Below are 15820 nucleotides of genomic sequence, written 5' to 3' on the forward strand. Positions count from 1 at the left end.
TGTATGCTTCTACATAGCCTCAGAGAACCAGGTATGATAATATCTATTTAAATCTACTGAAGAGAATGGAAGAAACAGGCTAACTTTCGAGTACTTTTTCAGGTCTGTCATTTTTCTTCTCTTAGCCTAAAGGGAAACCTCTGCTTTTACAAATATTGCCTCTCTGATACCCTTAAAGAGAAATAGATGAAAGACCACCACCATAACTGTAATACAAATATGCAGCAAATGAATATTCCTATTTACAGAGAAATCTATGATGCTCAAGGTCACGTGGTACTTTCAGTTTCTGGATAAAATTAGCATTATAAGACAAGTTAATCTTGAACCCTTCAGTAGGACACTACAGTTAGAGCTTATCCGCAAAGGAGGTCAGGGCAGTTTCAGCAGTTCTTGTGTGCCCACACCAGATTTCCTGTTAATGCTGATCCCAGAGAAGATTTGAGCATGAAACAGGAGAAATGACTGCAGGGGAATTCCCTTCAAGTATATGGAGTTACCAGCAAAACATTTTTTACAGACAATAATCGATTTATTGTGACATGCAGAATGTACTGTCTTAGAAGATGTGTGAGTTATCAATGGGTTAACAAATAAAGAGGCATTAGTGGATGGCTGAAATTAATATTGCACCTGTGGCTCACTACTTGATCTTCTGGACTGAAAGTCAGTCAGAATATGCAACTGCTGAACAGTTACTATAGAAAATAAAAAATACCTTTGATATTTTTATTCTCCGCTGAGTGCCAGTTAGTTCTCAGTACCCTATTGGGGTCTATGCTAATCTTCCTTATATACTACCTACAGAACTATAAATCAACATGTCAATTGTTATTTTAATGGTAATATCATCATTTTTTCCCCATCAGAAGAAAACTGCCTAAGTATATCCACACATTTTGTGCAAGAGAGGAGAGAGACCAAAACTTTTCCCTGCACAAGGGGAAACAATATCCACAGATTTTCAAACAGGAAAGCTGTTACCAGTACTTTGCTTATCAGGTTCTGGTTTACTATTTTATTCTGTTCTTTGAAGACAAGCAGTGGTAATAAAATAATAGAGCATATCCAGCAATTCAGTTTTGCCATGAACTTTACTAGAAGATCATGGAATCACAGAATCATCAAGGTTGGAAAAGACCTCCAAGATCATCCAGTCCAACTGTCCAGCTACCACCAATCCCTACTAAATCATGTCGAACATCTAAACATGTCTTGAACACCTCCAGGGATGGTGACTCCAGAATCGTCCTGGGCAGCCCATTCCAGCACCTGACCACTCTTTCAGAAAAGAAATTTTTCCAAACATCCAACCTGAATTTCCCCCGGTGCAACTTGAGGCCATTCCTGCTTGTTCTATCTCTACTTAGGAGGGAGAAAGGGCTGATCCCCACCTCTCCACAACCTCCTTTCAGGTGGTTGGAGAGAGCAATTAGGTCTCTTCTGAGCTTCCTCTTCTCCAGACTGAACAATCCCAGTTCCCTCAACCATAATAAAACCTCAAATGATGCAAGGTCAGACTGAACAATAATTCTGTCTGGCTTTCACGACACAAGCAAATCTTACAGCTATGCACAAGCTGAATGTCAGTCATGAGGATGAATGAAGGTTGCATAATATTTGAAATGCTCAAAATCAAAGTACCATATATTTTTTAACCACTGTTATTAAATATCTAAGCTGTTCTTTTGGAGACATAAAACCAAGAAAAACACTGATGCTCAGCTAACATTTTAGCCAATGAATATAGCAATTTCGCTTCATCCCTGGTGTTCAGAAATCAAACTGAGCGAAGAATTTGCACTGAAATATCCCCTAGAATGAACACTTCTGAAAGAATTAAGGCAAATTTCTATGCAAATCCCAAAAGGAAAAAGCTTACTGAATTCCAAAATCTGTTCTTCATGTTTATATTCAGCTCATTGTACTGGCATATCTTTTTTCTATTCTTTAGACTTTCATCAAGACAATTCCTAATTGTTAACATAACTGCCTAAAGCCTTTTAGGTGTAAATCAGTAAGCGATGAAGTGAGGTGGAAAAGTAGCTTCCCTCTGACAGATGCCTTCTTGAAAATGAGGTGATAATAGGTAAAATGGAATTAAGAAGACTAATGACATACAATAACAAGCCTGTCTAATTGTGAAGATTTAATTAAAGTGGATCTGCTGTGATGCTGATGTAATTATTCAAAGAATATCTTGCTTTCTGTGTTAGATCAAGCTGCTATTTCAATATAATGTAATCTAGATCTTTTAAAAGGTCTAGATCCTAGTAAATCATAAAATACTTTACTCAATTGCTTAGGATATATATATATATATCAACAGATTTTGGCAAAAAAATCAGTATTGCTGAGATGCTCCTGAAGTGCATTATATGGTAAGTCTTGCAATTTTGCAACACACTTAGAGCCTGCAATTTTTATAAACAAAATGTTGTGGGTGATAAAAAAGCTGGATGAATGCTAGACTGCAGAATACACAACAACATATTATAAGTTTAGGTGGCTTGTGACAGCTTTAAAGTTGCTGTCAGCCCTTTCATATTGAATTATATTTTCAACCGCAGCTCGCACCAGATGCTACTTGGCATTAGAGGATATGTATTGAGCACTTGCACCATCAGTGAAAAGCTACTTACTACCTTAGATTAGTAATTCAGAGCATAAGTCCAGCTTAACTCAAGAAATCCTGATCTGGACACTTAAGCAGTTGGTAAGAATTGTTCATTATTCCTCCTTCCAGACCAGTCCCAACATCCAAATGTTCAAGGCAATCAAACATAAGTCATGAGTGTAGAAAGAGAAAGATACACCTAGAACTGTACTTTTTGTTTAAAAACTGTTAGCTATTTCAAATAAAGTATTTATCTTATATCTGCTTACATTTATACATCTTAATGCTATCTTACACTCCTATTTCAGCATTTGCACATTCTCCTATTATTCTCTTCTCAATATCCTTTCACTGCCTTGGTTTCTGTTTCACAGTGACCTTAATAACTATGATGTTCAAGGAACTCAGCATCTGTCCCTGGAAAGTGTTGGAATGTGCAAGATATGTATTGTTGTACTGTGACCCTTGCATGACCCTTTCCTTCCCCTCAGCTGACTTTTCTTATTCATATGGAGTGAGTTTTTGCACCCTGTCAAAACCCTTCAATACATTCATGCTTTGGGAGATTTTGACTACCAGTTAAATCCAGATTTAAGATTTTTCTGAAGAACAGACTCACATGTTATGCAGGGACAGTGCATAGATTGAATTCTGCAAGACTCTGCAGTAGGAGAGCCTAGGTGTGCTTAGTATCTTACTACATGTCCAAAAATCTCATGCCATATGGACAGATCAGTTGTGGAAAAGCAAGGATACTACAGCTCAGCTCAGCACAGTTTTCCCTGTCTCCTACTTTAAAAATGTTCATGTTGATGTTGCTCTATGGATGGACTAGCACCCAAAAGTATGGAGAGCAAGCAGAATCATGAGGTAAGGCACACCTGAACCCACACTCAGGCCTACCAATCACTGTGTAACACAAGTACATTTTCTCTGTCTGTTTTGCAGTGTCTCCATGTAATAACCCAAAGGCTCCAAGGACAGAATGAGGCTTTACAGAAGGATCTCAGACTGATTGAAATTATCCCAAATGCAACTACTTATCAGGTAATATAAATTCTCTTATTGTCTAATTTAAATTAAGCAGAATTTCCCAGTGGAGGGAAAGCTTCTTTTCCCTGTACAAAGCAATAATAAAAATTAACAGCAGATGGTACATGATCTATGAGGCACTCAGATAGTCAATTTTTTTTTTTTAATCCTTCCACATGCAATCTTCATTCTTTTTTCTTCCAGTCACAGATACACCTACTGGGAGAAAAATATCTTTCCTAGAGAACATTGGGCTCAAATTTGACCCCGCAAGCACCACTGTCACAGACTTTTTGGAATTAGATGGGACCTCAAAAGATTATCAAGTCCAACCTCCTGTCAAAGCAGGATCCCTACAATAGGTCACACAGGTAGGCATACTGACAGGTTTTGAGTATCTCCATAGAAGAAGACTCCACAACCTCTCTGGGCAGCCTGTTACAGTGTTCTGTCACCCTCTCTGCAAAGATTTTCCTCTTGTTCATATGGTACTTCCTTTGTTGCAGTTTGTGCCCATTGCTTCTTTTCCTGCTGCTGCACAATACTGGAAAGGGCTTGGCCCTATCCACTTGATATCTGTCCTTTAGATATTCATAAGCATTGGTACAGCCCTCCCTCAGCCTTCTCTTTTCCAAGCTGAAGAGTTCCAGGTCACTCAGTCTTTCCTCATATGGGAACTGCTCCTAGCTCTGCATCATCTGGGTGGCTCTCTCTAGAAGATGCCTGTCTTTTTGAACTGTGGAGCCCAGAATTGGACACAGTGGTCCAGATCACCAGGGCACGTTTTACATGAGCCAGATAAGTGATTATAGGCTTGAGATGGTAGCCTGCAAGTGGGATTCATGCCTGAAAACAACTAGATTTCTGACCCCAAGAAGCTACTCTGATACATTCTGTTTTCTCTGGTCTTGTATGAACTGATCCAACACATTAGAAAGCACGTCCACTCAGGGTTTCCTCCATTTTCAGCTTGTCAAATATTGTTCTGCTTTCACACACCATTTTTCAGATGTACTCTCCTCACCCCTTCAACACTACATTTAAGACCTGTATATCCAAATTTATTTTAGTGCTGTTTTAAGTAAGTTGAAACATCTTATCTTCAGCATCAGCATCAGTAATGATACTGCTGAGGAGACTGTGATTTAAAGGCTGGTCTTCAGCATGAAACTATTGAACAAATTAAGTTTCACAAGTTCCAGAAAAACAACAGGTTTTCCTCTATTATTTAAAGAATCCATTTTCAGCAGCTGAATTAAATAAAATAAAAGAAAAAGAAAAAAAGAAAAATGAAAAAAAGAAAAGAAGTCTATAAATAAGTCTATAAATGCCCATTTTACAATAATTTTGCTCTTTTTCTGCTCATCATCTTTTAAACATGTGCATTTTAAAGCTGAATAAATTGTCTCTGTTTTTCCCCCAAATCTCTTTAACTTGCTTTCTTCCTTTCTAGCTCACTTGTTCTTATTTCTAAAAACAGAACTGAGAGGCTTTGCTCTCAGTACATTCTCTTCTTTTAAAAAACATTTAAATTTTCCCTAACTTGTTAAGTCATTAAAAAAAAATTATATGTATATATATATATATACACATGTACATACATATACATATGTGCTTGTCACAGCGTTTAAGCTGCACTGATGGCAATACTTGCTCCATTCCAACTGGGTCATGTTAAATGCCAACAAAGCTACTTATATGTTCTTGATTCTAGAATGAGGAAAATATGAAGAGCTGACAGTGAGAAAGAACTTTCTGCCAGAAATTTGCTTGAGATGTCCAGGTTGAGGAAGGACTGAAAATTGCTGAATAAAGAGCAGCCGCCATGTGTTGAAACTTTTGAATGTCTGAGGACAGCTCCTGTTTCCTAGCTGTCCTGCCAATGGTATGAGTGGGGAAACAGACTTAACTGTCTTAGGATATCTGTCACCTGGAGTCCACAGGTGAGTTAATGAAGAAATACACTCTGTAGTTTTAATTAAATTAATTAAGATTGTTTGTCCTCAAAGTACTTCTTTGTTGAAGAAAGTCATATTCCTTTTGCTTTCCAGACAGGAAACATGGCTGAAAATATAAAACATTATCAAAAATCCCAAAAGACACCACTGCTAAAATGCAAAGCCATAAAGAGGCTTGTGGATTCACAGAGACCTTAAAACACATCTGACAGCAGAGGGCATCACAGAATCCAAGACAGCTGTTGCTTTAATGACAGGTAATTTCTTTTTAATCCCTTACGAGCTGAGAAGGACAGTCAGTCATAACCTCATTAAGCAAAAGGAAAGGGGGGAACTCAGAACTTCTGGATTTACCTCTCTCTCACATTTACAAAAGAAAGAGATCTTGACACTAAACAAAAAGCACACTCAATGTCCAAGTAAAATCACATTGCAATTTAAAATTTCAGAGAGAAATAAAAATGAAAGAATAAATATCAGGTCAGTATATTCAGAAATAAAATATTCATTTTCTGCCACTTTACCTCCCTGTTCCAAATGAGATCAGTTGTGTTTTAATTTATCAAGGAAAAGAAAGGAAAGAATCATTTCTGTGCAGTCTGCAAGTGACCTTTTCATAGAAGGCATTATAAAAAGCAGAACACAAAAGATTGATGTGTGATAAAAGATCTCTCTTGATCAACTGAAATTTAAGTAGATTTTCCATAGAAATACAGACATTCTGTCTATCTCAGGCAACCACACAGGCAACCATTTCAGACAGAAAATGGAAAGACAGAATTAGAGAGATGGAAATAAAGCTGGACCTGGAAAAGGAAATGAAAGATGCAAAATAAAGTAATGGAGAAATTGCAATCTCTCTCTTTCTTTCTTTCTCTCTCTCTCTCTCTCTCTCTTTTTTCTTTTTTTCTTTTATTGTTACATGAAGAATAATAAAGAATAACTTGCCCAAACACTTCTTTTGTTGTTGTTGTTATATGAAGCCTACTTTTTCCACGGCATTCTCTGTCTGTATGAGAGGTGATACAAACAGAACATGCTTGAATTATTGACTTCCACAGGCAAGGAAAAATATGTCCCTATTGAAATCATCCTTTCATTATTTCATTGTCTTACTATTCCTCAGTATTCAGATATAGCTAAACTAACTGCCTCTTCCTTCAAATCTTTATGTGGAGGAGCATCTATCCTCACTGCAAGACTTCTCATCACTAAGTAACAGCCTGGTGTGACAAGCAACATTTAAGGAACAAGTAGACAAATGGCAGCTTGGGGCAATATTACTATGGTAGCAAACCATTCTGTCCTACTCTGTATTACTTGTGAGCTCTGCTATCTTAGTGCACTGACTGGGATTTGACCCGGAAGAATGCTCCAATCCACAAGGCAACCCCAGAGGGAGCTTATGTATAAATGATGTTACACCGTGCACAAAAGGCAATGGAGGAGAGGAATCTCTTATGCATTCACAACTCTCAATTATGTTAATTGGGATCTTTGCCATGTGGCCAACCAATGTATTTCTTTAAAGTACTTTAAAGAAGAGTCCTATGCCCTGGTATACTGAACATCCTCATTCCTTCCTCTGCAGCTTTTTCAGCTTTTCTACATACATCTCCACAGCTGTTTTCAAGCTGTGTTCTCACCAAAACTCGTCAGAGGACAAACTTTCCTCATTCAGCTGTTGATGATCCTCCTCAAATAGCTCAGTGTTTGGTTTTCTTGATTCACAGTGAAAGTTCAATTTGGAGTTCAAAGTGGCTTTTTTCAAGAGAAGTTTTGTTGGTTTGCTGGTTTGTTTTGTTTTTTTTCCCCACAATTTTCATTTATAAAATATCCCATGGTTATAAAGCTTGGAGATAATTTAGAAACGCAATCATTGGTAAAAGTAGCATCATTTTGACACAGAGCCACCATAAGATATCGCAACTCAGCTAAAACACACTTTGCTCAAACAATGAATGAAGAAGATTCTCTAAGAAAGAATTTACTCAAACTTCAGGATTCTGCTCCACACTACTAATTCTGCCCCTCTCCCTCCCCGTTTCATGTACAACACGAATCACCAAAGGTGCAAGTTGTAACTTGTGTGCCTTTTCACTGAGGGAAAATTTTTCTCTGTCACTCTGTGACTACCTTTCAAGCAGTAGGTTATATCATACCTTAAATTCTGACATTTATCCAAATGAGGTCTAATGAACACTGAGTAGAGAGGAATAGTCCCTTCCCTCCATGTGTTGGCTGTTCCTGTTTATGCTTCCCAGGGTGAGGCTGGACCTCTTTTTGCGCAGTGGCCTCCTGTCCAGCTTCTTGCCCTTTGCCACCTTAAGGGCCTTTGCATCAGCTAGACAGTCTCCAACCCCCGTTCTGGAAGGAGTTTAATCCATCCCAGAGTCAGGATTTTGCATTTCTCCTTATGAGTTTCATAAGGTTCCTGCTGTGCCAACCTTGCAGCTTGTCTACCCCCCTTTGCCTTGTGTATATCAACCTCAGTTTGGTGCCATCCAAAGATACAATAAGTGCACACATCATTGCCTCTTCCAGGTCACTCATAAAGATACTAAACAGTGCAGGTCCCTGTGGTAGACTTTATTTATTTATTTATTTTGCTAGAAGAAGTTAAAGTTCAAACAAATAAGATCCTCGGAGAACTATCATCCAACCAGTTGCAATGAATGCAATTGTGCATGCATCCAGGACAGAAAACGTTAACCTGAATACAAGAACTTTTTTGTCATACACTGTAAAAAACCTTCCTAAAGATGAAAGTAACAAAGTAACAAGAACTTTTTTGTCATACACTGTAAAAAACCTTCCTAAAGATGAAAGTAAACAACATCCACCACTCTCCTCTCACTCATAGATCTAGTCAATTTATTACAGAAGGTAGTCAAGTTGGCCAGGAAAGATTCACACTTGCTCAGTCCATTCTGGTCATACACAATCACCTTTTTCTTCCTGTGCCCAGATGCACATTCTTAGAGGATTCATAGATCTTCCATGATTTAATGAACTTAGATCCTTTAACATTAACATAAACACTTCCCTCTTGTTAACACATAGCGTCAGTTCAATGGCACCAAGGGGACTGCACTCACTTTGGCAAAATTACTTCTCATTTAAGAAAAAAAATTTCAATAACACAGTAGTGCAGCAGTGGACCAGGTTGACCAAGAAGGTAATGAAATCCCTGCATGCAATTATAAGCTATGTGTCAATCCATTTCTTTGGAAAAGTGTCATTTGTGGGTCATTTGTGGAAACAATAATAGAAAGAATTTCAGTTTCCTATATGCCTGTAAGTCTCCTTTTTAAGTTATAAAAAATCTCAATATTCAAGAATCATTTTGCAGAGAAGTAATTTGCAATTATAATTTGTCCCTATATTGCTATACAAGATTGTTTTTAGGAAGACAAATAAGACAGAATGAACTATAAATTCCCTTCCTAGTTATGAATGATCAAAATCCTGAAAAGGCATTATGCTTGATGTAAATATATGAAATATAGTCTTTCTCTATGGAATTTAAGTGAGTTCAGCTTAAAAAAGAGCAAGCTGAAAAAGTCTTTCAGAACACAGAAGACTTGAAGCCCTGCTGCAGCAGAGAAAATGGCCAAGATGGCAAAACAAGATGAGTGATGGCATTTCTTAAGAAGTATTGCTGATCATCTTGAATCCTGAATGGAAAATGCCCTAGGAAAAGAAGCATATTTCACACTTGTTTATATTTCTGCCTCTTTTCTCTTTTTTCCTTCCCCAAATGAAGAGAAATAAAGCATGTGACATAATCACTTCCATTAACAAAAGAAAATAATTATGGCCTCTAGAATATTTTCACATTAAGGTAATTGCTTTGTGTGATTTGCTGCTAACAGTGATTTTGCTCATGTTTTGCTAATTCTTTTCCTCAAAATATTTTGTTACTCCATTATATATATATACGTATATATATATATATATACACATATGTTTTTGTTCAACAAACGTCAAAAATATGGAGTGGTGTTATTTTATAAACACTGAAGCCTGCAACAGATAAAATTAATGTAACATTTTGTACTGTTGGATTTAAAATTTCTTCTGCATTATGTTATTTCCTATTATTAGAGTTCCATCTCTAATTTCATCACTCCATTTTGAAAACTCTTCATCAAAAAAGGAAAAAAAAACTAATTTTCTGTAATTTAATGCACTTAGATCCTGTACTGTCAGTTTTAGCATAAATTTTTGCTTTTAAATAATGAAGCCAGCATTTTCAGTGCCAGTTCACTACTCATTTATACTGCTACGACTTCACTGACTGCAGGGAAGTCATTCCTGATCTACGGAAGTGTAAATACCACAATCATGTTACACACTGCAGTGCTAATCTGTTGACCAAAGGAGCAAGGTTTCATGTGAAATGGAACAACACAGAGCACAATATTGCAGAACTCTGAAGAAATGGTATATTAACATAGTTCTTACTCTGGGTTTTGAAATTTGCGAGTTTGTCTTTCAAGGTAAGACTTCTCAGTGGCTTCTTTGCCAGTCAACCACTGGGCAGGAGCATTCTCATTAACATGAATAAACATTACTTAATCATTAAGAATGAGAAGCAACACTTGACTGTCTCTACAACACTTGGTTTATTCAGTGTTACAATCATTACTATAGCAAATTGTCTCAAAGTTATAACAAAAGTGGGAATACTGAAATATTGATTGGTCCGTTTTGTAAGCGACAATTGAAGATAAACAACTATGAAGATAAACTCTTCCATACATACATAGCATATGTTTTTTCACTAAATAAACCATTTAATATAATACCTGTCTCTTTCAAGCATCCTCTGAAGACAAAGGTTTTCTGCCATTCTAGCTGAACTGAAACTTAAACAAGAGAGCTTTGCTGCCTGTAGCAAGGGAGTCAGCATTTCATCATCTAAAAATATAGATAAATTATGACTTGCAGAAGAATTAAAAAATAAAAAATGCTGAAGATCATCAAGCTAGAAGGGGTGCCAGGAGGTGTAATGCCCCTAGGTTTTTATATACCTGCAGATGCATCAAACGATGCAAGAGAGCATGTTATGCCCTTTAAAGTCAACCACGTGCCATTCTTTCTGACCCAGTGCCTTAGATACCACCAGTAATCTGGGACCTCATGAAAATAATTTTCTCCTTCAGCACAACTGCACTGTAGCAGATTATGTAAGTCTTTTTGTGGGGAGAAAATCAACTCACATTCTTTTTTTTTTAACAGAAAATTAGTTTGGTTTTCTTTTTTTTTGAAATTTTTAATTTTTAAACAGAAAATTAGCACTTATAGAAGGGTACCTCCTCAGCATTGCAGTAGATAAGGAGATAACCATTATTCTCCATACTATATAAAGACATACATAGTCTGTTGTGGGGAGTTTGTAATTTAAGAAGAAAAGACAGAGAAAAGGAGAGAAATATATAAAATGACTTTGCCACGGTAACACATGTCTGTCCAGTCACTGTTTTGAAACAACTAAGCCATTATTGATGGCGCTATAGAAAATTTCTAGTTTTTAAGCTCCAGCCTACAGTCCTCTTCATGGGACCACACTGCTAAGCAGCTTCCTAACTCACTGAAAATAGCAACATAGGGTTGATCCCTGGAATGCAGCCCGGCAAGTTATGAAAGAAGCAGGAAAAGCAGTCATCAGTTAGATGTTAATGTGCTGAACAATAGCATTAACCTTCTCATGCAGATTTACAAGTGAATTTCTATTAACACAGTAAAAAGAGTCTGTTGGAGTTGTTGCCAATATTATCAAAGTCTTATTAATGATCTTCTTATTCCACATTATGCCTACATTCATAACTGCTCTGAAGAAGGATGCAAAGGAAAGAAAAGGGTAAAAATAAAGGAGAGATAGAGGCAGAATTTCTGTCTTCAATAACTAATGGTCAAAACAGCAAAACACTCAAAGTATTTCAGTAAGGCAGATAGCTATTGCAACATGAAAACAAGGTGCAGGAATGTGTAAAAGGGTTTACAGTTTTATTACTATACTCATCAAAGGGGAGATTCAAAGCCCTGAACAAACCAGTTTTAGAGGGAATATAATTTCCAGCAAAATATTATGGCAAATGCGGGTCAAAATAGCCATCGTAATATGATTTAAATTGAGGACAACAGAACAGAGTAGAGGAACAAGAAATCTTTTTCTACATCAATAAAAATGTTTCTTCAGAATAATTGCTTGTAGCATATTTTACTATTTATCTAAAGAAGAAGATGGAAGTGTGGATCATAAAATATAATTTACTCTATATAAAGCAAGAGGTAACAACATTGTCAGATCTGTGGTTTTAGTTTACACTATGCAATACACACAGGGGAAATACTAATAAATCGACAAGGGGAAAATAATTTTATCTGCTGTCCAGAAAAAATACCACAAACATAAAGATTCATGTTTATGACAGCAACGATAGCTTTAAGAGTATTCTGTCTCAGATCGAATGAATGGGCAGGGAATGAAGACCCTTCATTTTGAGCAAAGTTGTAGGTGAGGTTCATGTGTATATTTTCTGATTAAATATGATGAATCCAAGCTTTTAATAAAAGGAGCAGTGTGCCTGTTATGATTATTTTCTAATAAATGTTGTATAATCCTTGGTATAATCAAATTACAAATAGTATAACTTCAGTTTCTTAAGTTTCAGCTTCAACTCTGCCATCTATCTAAAGTCAAACACATTTTCTTTTTGCTTTAGAAGACAAAGTAATACATTAGAAAAATAATCTGTATTGATAATTATTTGCATTTCTTTAAACTATTGAAACTTCTGCTTAGGCCAACTGTTGCATATGATTTTCAGAATGAATTAAAACTCAAAATGTTCTAAATTAAGAAATCTGAGCACCTTGAGAATGCAATGTAGATGTAGAGCTAATCATTTCAATAACATATTAGAGTAATGTGCTGGAGTATTACTAATGAATAGCACTTCATTTCAAAGACATTATGCAGAGCATATGGGAATAAAAATCAAGGCCAGCAATTCATAAGACAGGTCTGACAGTCTTATGTGTCTCCTGACAAACATAATGTCTATTTTGACACCTACTCTTTCACTATAACCTGGGAAATGCAGTGTTTTGAGTTTAGCTGGTTATTTTCTCATTTGGAAATGTGGACTCAAAGTAGGACCCTTTTCATTCATTGGCCTTTACATTGCTGGCCATTAGTTTTCACCCTAAAATGTGCCTGACATGTGATACATCCAATAGTTCTTATTGCATATGTCCACTGTGTGTGAAAATTGCCTGCCTTTGTTTCCTCTCCCCCATTTTCCCTGTGCCACCAACAGTTGCCACCTTACTTCGTCTCAGGGGACATGACTTTTCAGATGGTTACGTGTAAAGCAAAGGCCATCTGTCTGTGTTTTCATCAAGCTGAAGAAGAACCCGATATAGTTTGGAGGATGTCTATGCACATTAAGTGAAGAACGATGTTAAAAAAATTCTTTCAACCCCACAGACCATGTGATTGTTTCTATTAATCACAGAGCAATGTTACACACAAAATACCAAATGGTAGCGAAGAAAAGTTGTTATGCAATTATGCATCATCTTCACACTGAATATTTATTATGAAATATATCTCCATTAAGTTAAGGTCTTAAGCATCATTACTGATTTTTATTCTTAATTATATGGGCATATATAAAAGTCAGATGTTACAAGCAGGAATTAGATCCCCTGTTTTTCCTTTACCTTCTTGATGCATCAGCCTAATGACTGGCTTGCGTTGATCCTTACTGCTGAGCACTGTCTCAGTTACTTCAGTGACTTCTCCATAATAATCAACAACTTATTTCCTCACCAATGTACTGGATGATTGGTTTCTTTTTCCTAAACTAATTATTACATACATTTCTATACCTTACATTTACTATCTGTTGGCCAGTTACCTAAATGAATCAAATCAACTTCAGTGTGATTGTAGTTTCTCATCACTGTGTTTAACTTATGTTTCTTTGAAATCCAGAGGCCATGAGGGCTTATTTTCCATTCTACATCCATTTATCAGTAGGTCTTAAACTGCAAGTCCCTCAACAAATTGAGAGGGACAGATCCCACACAGTAATGTTGTGAAATAGATGCACTGAATAATTATTTATCTCAATTATATTTAATGATTACACCAGTCCATATATTTGAATCTTCTATCTTACATTCAGTTTAGATCTAAATACTTTTTTCATCTCTCAAATCCATTCCTCACTTATAAGGATTTCGGAAATATTTTAAAACAATTGTGAAGCTGTCATTGCAATTAATTTCTCTAATACTAACAAAAAGATGGCCAGCACACGAGGCTGCTCATGATCTAGGACACTGCTGACAATTAGTCCCTTTACTGATATACTGCAAGGATTAAACATTTCATTTTTGACAGTTGAAAGAGTGTTTCCAAAGAATATAATACGTTTTATATTAAAATGACTGTGACAGCAGCTCAAGATGCTACAGTTAAACTTCAGTAAGTATTAGTGGCTTTGAATATTACTACATAAGATATTAGTACAGATTTTTGTTTTTGTTTATCTGAGAAGGATTGGGATGGAGTAGGGTTTCTAAGGGATGATAAATGTTTTCTCACTGTGATTTTTAAGTGAGAGAAATCAGAGGGAATGGTATTTGTACTGAGAGAGTTAAAAGGCTGGAGGGTTTTTAGGGTGAGGGATTTGGAGTTTGCTCTAATTGCCTGCTTATTCCTTCATTATGGTTGAAGGGTTCTGGTAATTCACCATTATTAAATATTCAAGGACTGGTCCAGAGGAAGCGTTCTTTGGGGATTGCTCTCATCACTCCAGTGCCAGTTGAAAATCCTGCTTTGTGCCTGTTCATGTGTGCAAATAAAGCTCTGCTTTTCCTTTTTTATTGACTTCCTTTGCTGAAAAGGCTTCAAGCGCTATGGTAATGTGAGATTATTTAGCAAATTAATGCTTGTGAATCTTTCATGGAACTTTCTTCATATTAGCAAGAGCAATGCATTTACATATTGGAAGAAGAGAGTAAAAATGGTCCTCCACTTGGGTGTATGCATACACCTGAGCACCTCTGACACCTGAGAACACTCAACCCTCATTGTACTAGGAACTGGTATAGAGGTTATTATCAATTCTAAGAAAGATTTTTACTGAGGTCTGAGTTGTGCCATAGGACCAACGGACCAAGTCCCTTAAATGTTGCAGAGAGAAACAGCTGCTGCATTGTAGAAAAGGGCTGTCACTAACAAGGACCTTCTAAGAAGGCTCAAGAGCCACCCTTGGAATTAGCCTGACATGACAGTCTCACATTTGCACTTCAGTGACCAGCTCTGTACATCAGTGTTCACCTTAGTTTAGCAGCTCCAAAGAAGCATACAAAATATATTCAAATGCAAATGTTTTGGGTTTGGTACATGGAAGATAAAAGAGAAGTGGTATCTCCTTTCATGACAGATCCTTGTGTATGACTCCAGTCATATCCAACATCATTTGTCAGGAAATAATTCTGATTGTGATGAATTTTGTTCAGACTACTGCTAGAGAGTAAATAAAGCTATGGCAAATATCCTTGATTATGTTGAGGTTTGTCCATCAAAAATTGTATTTATTTTGTCTTTCAAGGAAAGCCAAATTCTGTTTTCATTTACATTTTGATAGTATAAGGCACAATCTGAAGAAAATGAAGCTATAAAACCTTGCATCGATGATATACAAGCATACAAAAACCACTTAACAACCTGCTAACAAAATTCAAACCATGGAATTTGTATTAAAGTTGTAACATTTAATTCCGAGAACTACTTAAACTCTTACTTTAAAGTTTTGAAAATTTTAGATGCTGAGGGAGTTTTTCATGTTGTTATGATTTTCTTGTCTGACTGTTTCCAAAATAATTTAGGAGAATTTCAGGGTCACCACTTTCTAGCAGTCCATAGCTTGAGCTTCACATGGCATCTTTGTATTTAACAGTAAGAAGTTTCCTGCCACTAATCTGTCCAACCAGTTTTTAAATCCATGTGCATTTATGGTATCATTTTCATCCTGTGCAATAAGATTCTCATCTGCATTACAAAAGGTGTGAGGAAGCATATCCCATTGCTCATTCAAATCTACCATCAGGTAATGCAACCTGACGGGTTGTTCTTATGGGGAAGCAGGAGCAAGTAGAGAGAAAGAGAACAATCATTTGCTACCACATC

General features: G+C 36.5%; 1 protein-coding gene and 1 long non-coding RNA gene across 3 annotated transcripts in view; one reads left to right on the top strand and one right to left on the bottom strand.

Annotated features, from left to right (window-relative positions):
- LOC140250318 (uncharacterized) overlaps window positions 1-5896 on the top strand; it is a 57707-nt gene extending 51811 nt beyond the window's left edge. The window contains exons 3-5 of the long non-coding RNA XR_011903138.1: window positions 3566-3664; window positions 5364-5592; window positions 5701-5896. This is a non-coding gene — a long non-coding RNA (uncharacterized lncRNA). The remainder of the gene's footprint in view (window positions 1-3565; window positions 3665-5363; window positions 5593-5700) is intronic.
- Window positions 1-15820, bottom strand: part of DSCAM (DS cell adhesion molecule) — a 424636-nt gene that overhangs the window by 216109 nt on the left and 192707 nt on the right. The window lies entirely within an intron of this gene.

Source organism: Excalfactoria chinensis, chromosome 1 (genome assembly GCF_039878825.1).
Source record: "Excalfactoria chinensis isolate bCotChi1 chromosome 1, bCotChi1.hap2, whole genome shotgun sequence".
Classification (NCBI taxonomy): domain Eukaryota; kingdom Metazoa; phylum Chordata; class Aves; order Galliformes; family Phasianidae; genus Excalfactoria; species Excalfactoria chinensis.